Here is a 6000-nt window from a genome sequence, read left to right on the forward strand (position 1 = left end):
GACAGGTGTTGATGGCCCCATTACTGGCCGCATTGTCCCTTGCGATGGCATGAATCGTCGTTCAGCTAGCCATTGTCTCTGTTGAATTCCCCCTTTGGGTTCGACTACATGCTCGGGCATGTCTGATTGCCCCTGTCTACCTGGAGAACTGTGTGCCGCATTAACAATGTTGACTCCCTGTCCATTTGCTGCATTTAAACCAAGATTTTTGTCAAACATCATTCTGGTCTGTTCCTCCCCTGAGATAAATGTCTGGGCCATCAAAGCCGCCGTTGCCAGGGTCATGTCTTTGGTCTCAATCAGTTTCCTGAAAACCCCAGCGTGCCCGAAGCCCTCAATAAAAACGTCTCGCAGCATCTCCGCTGTGCATGCATCTGGAAACTTACATAGGCTCACCAGTCACCAGAGGTCTGCCACGAAGCCTGGAATGCTTTGCCCTTCTCGCCGCTGGTGCGTATAAAACCGATGTCTTGCCATATGCATGCTGCTCGCCGGTTTAATGTGTTCCCCGATCAACTTACTGAACTCTTCAAAAGTCTTGTCCGCCGACTTCTCTGGCGCTAGGCGGTCCTTCATCAGGGAGTACGTCCTGGATACATAAACCATCAGGAGATGAGCCCTGCGTTTGTCGGCCGAATCCTGTCCCAGCCATTCCTTAGTGACGAAACTTTGCTGAAGTCTCTCAACAAAATCGTCCCAATCATCACCAACACAGTACCTTTCGTCTGTGCTGCAAGTGGCCATGCTCGTGTGGTTTGAATCCCAGTTTCTCGTCCTTACTATACAGTACAAATGCACACGAGGCCCATACTAGAGAGGAGGTCACTCTATGACCAGTAACCTTTATTAGCCAGCACTGAAGTGGAGAAGATGGGTGAAGCTTCCCCTTTTATACCTGAAAGTCCAGGTTAGGAGTGTCTCCCACAAGTTCACCACTTAGTGGTCAGTGTTCCCACGGTGTACAACTTAGGTCAGTTTATATATGGGTTACAATGACAGTTGAATACATGACACACCCTATGGTCCATCATATACCCTTTGGTCCACCATACACCCTATGGTCCATCATACACCCTATGGTCCACCATACATCCTACAATCCATCATACACCAAATGGTCCATCATATGTCCCAAAGCACTTTATTGCTAATTAATTACTTTTGTATAGTCCGTCATGCACCCGATGATCTTCCAACACTGCCCTCCTTTGCATCTCCTCGCCGCCCCCTCTCCCCTTCACTGTACTTTTGGCCAGAAGGCTTTTAACTGTCTTAGCTCCACACTCTGGAACTTTCTCCCTAAATCCCTCCACCTTATTAACTCTCTTCCTTCCTTCAAAACCCTCCTCAAAACCTAGCTCTTTGATCTGCCTTTGGGTCATCACCCTAATTCTTCTCCCACCTCTGTTCAGTGTCTGGTTAATTTCACCTCTCTGAAGCACTTTGGGAAGTTTAATTACATTAAAGGCATTATCTAAGTGCAGTTGTTAAAATCAATCTTTACAATAGCAACTTCCACTTAAGGACCGGCAAAGATTTTCCATTCGTTTAATTAGGACCCTCTCCTCATCAAAAGAGTTAGCTCTCTGTCTCATTAAAAAATCATCAGCCCCAATGTACCAAGTGGGACGTATAGAGTCCGGAAAGAAAGAACTTGCATTTATGTAGTGCCTTCCACATCCTGAGGACATCCCAAAGCACTTTATAACCAATGAATTACTTTTGTTAGTGCAGTCTCTGTTGTAATGTAGAAAACTGCAGTAGCTAAATTTAGCATAGCAAGGTTCCACAAACAGCAATGAGATAGATCAGTTTTAGTGATGTTGATTGAGGGATAAATGTTGATCAGAATGCCAGGAGAATTCCTTTGCTCTTCTATGAACGGTGCCGTGGGATCTTTATATCACCTGAATGGGTGGACAGGGCCTCGGTTTAACGTCATCCAAAAGGCGGCACCTCCGACAGGGAAGCACTCCCTCAGTACTGGCAGCAATTACGTTTGATCATTTAAGTGAGAAATGTAATGGTTAGTGAATGTTTTGCTGCAGCTTGTATTATAGGAATCTATTTTTATAAAACCGACTCAATTTTCTACCTTCCTCTTCTGACTCCTTGCTGAGGTACAGCTCCGCAGATAGCAGGAGCCCTCCAATATCTCACCCAAATGGTTATTCGTCATGTGTGAGCTTAGACAGTGAGTGTCAGCAGGCTATTCAACTATAGAGAGTCTCACAAGCAAGTCCGAATCTTTTTCCTACCCAATATCCAAACACGAGTACCTTCCAGCAGTCAGACGCAGAAACCCTTGATGATCTTTGCCTAGTTTCTGGGCTGCTGCTTTAAACACTGTGACTTATGCCTATTTGATAATCAAACATCCAAAAACAGATCTGTCCACTCACAATGGTTGTCATCCTCCCATTTATTTGGTTTTAATTGTTCTTATCTGAAATTCTCTGGGGAAGAAATTGGGTGACTTTGCGCATCCCGTTAGCACCCTGATCTGCTGCGCCCGGAGATTGTGATGTCATCACCGTGCACATCGACCTGGTAACGCCCGGACCCGAAATTGACATCCGCCCCCTGTGGCAGCACCAGGCAAAAGCACCAACAGGAGGCATGAATTGGGTGACCGGCTGCTGTGGGGGCGATGGTGAGGAGAAACTTCTTCACTCAGAGAATTGTGAACCTGTGGAATTCTCTACCACAGAAAGTTATTGAGGCCAGTGCGTTAGATATATTCAAAAGGGAGTTAGATGTGGCCCTTACGGCTAAAGGAATCAAGGGATATGGAGGGAAAGCAGGAATGGGGTACTGAAGTTGCATGATCAGCCATGGTCATATTGAATGGTGGTGCAGGCTCGAAGGGCCGAATAGCCTGCTCCTGCACCTATTTTCTATGTTTCTATGTTTCTATAATTAAGGGAGAGGTGGTCGAAGTGACTAAAAAAAAAGTAACTTTTTTGTTGGAGTTTTTTTCGTAGGTTCCTGCCCGTGATCGTTCGGCCTGGCACTCTACTTGAGTGCCGGGCTGATTGTACAGGAACGCCATGGCCTTAGTGGTCCAAGTAGGCGCCTTTTAAATTGCAGAGCCTGCAGTGATGGCCCTGCCCTTTAAGGGAGGGAAGGACCCTTTCAACATAGCATCACTGCACTGCCCAGTGTGCCACGCTGCTGAGGTCTCTGCCCTGCCTGCTGCCGTTAGTGCTCCAAGACTTCCTCTTGCAGCGCAAACGATAATTTTTGTAAAAACTTGAAATTGTTAGCACCTGGCGTTAACTTTTCAAACTTTTAAAAATTATCGCCCAAAATGGGGTGATTCTCTACCAGCCACATTAACTAAAGGAAGGCAAACTGTAGATATCAGTTGCTTCATGAACTTGTGTTATGCCACTGCACCTTCAGTAGTTTGAACCCATTCCGTCCCCCCCACCCAGAGTCTTTATACCAGTGTTAGCTGGTGGCTCTGTGGATAGCACCCTTGACTCAAGGTTGTGGGTTCAAGTCCCACTCCAAAGGCTTGAGCACAGAAATCTAGGCTGGCACTCCAATGCAGTGCTCAGGGAGTGCTGCACTGTCAGAGGTGCTGTCTTTTGGATGAAACATTAAACCTGTCTGCTCCCTGGGGTGGAAGCAAAAGATCCAATGGCACAATTTTGAAGAATAGCATGGGAGTTATCCCCAGTGTCTTAGCCAATATTTATCGCTCAATCAATATAACAAAAACTGGTCATTATCACATTGCTGTTTGTGGGAACTTGCTGTGCGCAATTAGCTGCTGCGTTTCCTACATTACAACAGTGACTATACTTCCAAAGTACTTCATTGGCTATAAAGTGCTTTGGGTTAGTCCTGAGGTTGTGAAAGGTGCTATATAAATACAAGTCTTTCTTCTTTCTTTCATCCAACTTGTTCAGAAGTACTGAAAACCCACTGAAATAATAGGCTTTGTTTGTTCCACAAAATACAGGACAGCGACATAACACAATGGAACTGTAATGCATGATGCAATTATATGGTGGGAAGTAGATCTGATAACAGCCACCACCCCCCCCCCCATCCCCCCCCCCCCCATCCAGTGCAATTCCATTTCACCCACACGATGCTATGGGGATGCCAGGTGGATTCCTAATGGAAGGCAGGGAAAATCAGAGGGGGACCTGAACAAGGGGATGGCCATGCATACCTTGCCATCATCATCATAGGCAGTCCCTCGTATTGAGGATGACTTGCTTCCACGACAAAAAGGGATGAGTTCACAGGTGTTTCAATGAAGGACCTAATATTCCAGGTCCCGAACTGCATGTTGAAGGGTGGAAGATGCCTGTGTGTGGATTTTTTTAATATGGGGTGACCATTGCACACCAGCCACCACACGGGCTTGACAGAGCTAGGTCTTGGTCCAGTGGCAAGGGTTAACCAAGACAACTGGAGACCATCTTGTGGCTGATTCAAGGCTCACGCAGGACGAGAGAACTGAGATCTGGCCCAGTGAGACAAGGCAGGCAGAGCACACAGCAGCACAACCTCAAAAGATAATGGCAAAACATGATTTGAAGCATTAATACAAACTGGTAACTTAATGGTTAAAACTCTTAAATAATTTTTTAAAAACAGATACATACTCCACTTAACAGCCTGTTTCTACCCTTTATAAAGTCAGACAATGATAACCTTTTGCTTTTGATTTAAAAGAAGGGTGATAACCTCGTTAGAAAAATTTCCTTTCAAAGCACAAGCCCTTTGTCTGGTGTTGGGCTTTAGGTTAAGTATCTGGTCTGAAAAGGAATTTACAGCAGATCATTCCAAATTCAGTGATTGCTGCATAACGAGCTTATTTTTACATTTAAGGCATTTTTTGTGTTAGAAAACTGTCTCAACTGTCCTGGTGACCAGCTACAGCTAGAAATATAAACTGCCTGAGTTGCCTTGTTCTGTGAGCTGCGGAAACTCACTTTTCCTGGGTTTTGTGATCTAACAGCTTCACTTTTGAAGGGTGCTCAATGATGAATGGCAGCAGACGGGGCATAAATGGGGTAGAGCAGTAAGTTGGTGGTTGGGGGTGGGGTGGGGGGGGGGTGACTGAGATGCTGTTGCTCCACCAAAAAGCAGTTAGTCAACATGGAAATACCTTTAATAATAGCAATCACATAACATCTTATACAAACAACTTTCAGTTATAGAGTGCTATTAACAACAGCACTCATATCACTGATAGCCCTTTTCTATAATCGCCTTTGTACTGTGCCGAATGGCTTGATTTGTTCCTGGAAAACAAAAGTCACAGATGTGACTTTTACGCAACGACACAATGGTACGTGTAGTTGTTTAATCTTTGCCAGGTCTCAGAGCGACAATAGACAGTACACCTGCAACCTTCATTGTGACTTTATTGTTCTGACTATGCCTCAGATTTTAAATTCCTGTCCTTTATAAATCCTCCATGATCTTGCCCCTCCCTCGCTCTGTAACCTACACTAGACCTACGAGCAACTCCTCCCACCCTCCCAAACTCTGCCTCGCTCTGACTCTGGCCTCTTGTGTTTCCAGACCCCCTCTCACTTTTCAGCTCACCATTGCCGGCCATGCCTTTAGCTTATTAGGTCCCACGCTCTGGAAATCCCCCTCAAAACCCATCCGCCTCTCCACCTCCCTCTCGTTCTTTAAGACCCTTCCTGAAAACCCATCTCTGTGGTCACAGCTAATATCTCCTTCTTAATGCAGCCATTTTCGTTACGATACCTCTGTGAAGCACCTTAGGACATCTATATTGGTGAAAGAGCCTATATAAAGCATGTTGTCGTCATTGCTCCTCACTCCATTGGTGTTGCTGTGGACAATTCCTTTAAGGGTAGGAATTGTTGGAAATGTCAAAACCATTTAGAAACATAGAAACATAGAAAATAGGTGCAGGAGCAGGCCATTCAGCCCTTCTAGCCTGCACCGCCATTCAATGAGTTCATGGCTGAACATGAAACTTCAGTACCCACTTCCTGCTTT

Source organism: Pristiophorus japonicus, chromosome 14, assembly GCF_044704955.1.
Source record: "Pristiophorus japonicus isolate sPriJap1 chromosome 14, sPriJap1.hap1, whole genome shotgun sequence".
Taxonomy (NCBI): domain Eukaryota; kingdom Metazoa; phylum Chordata; class Chondrichthyes; family Pristiophoridae; genus Pristiophorus; species Pristiophorus japonicus.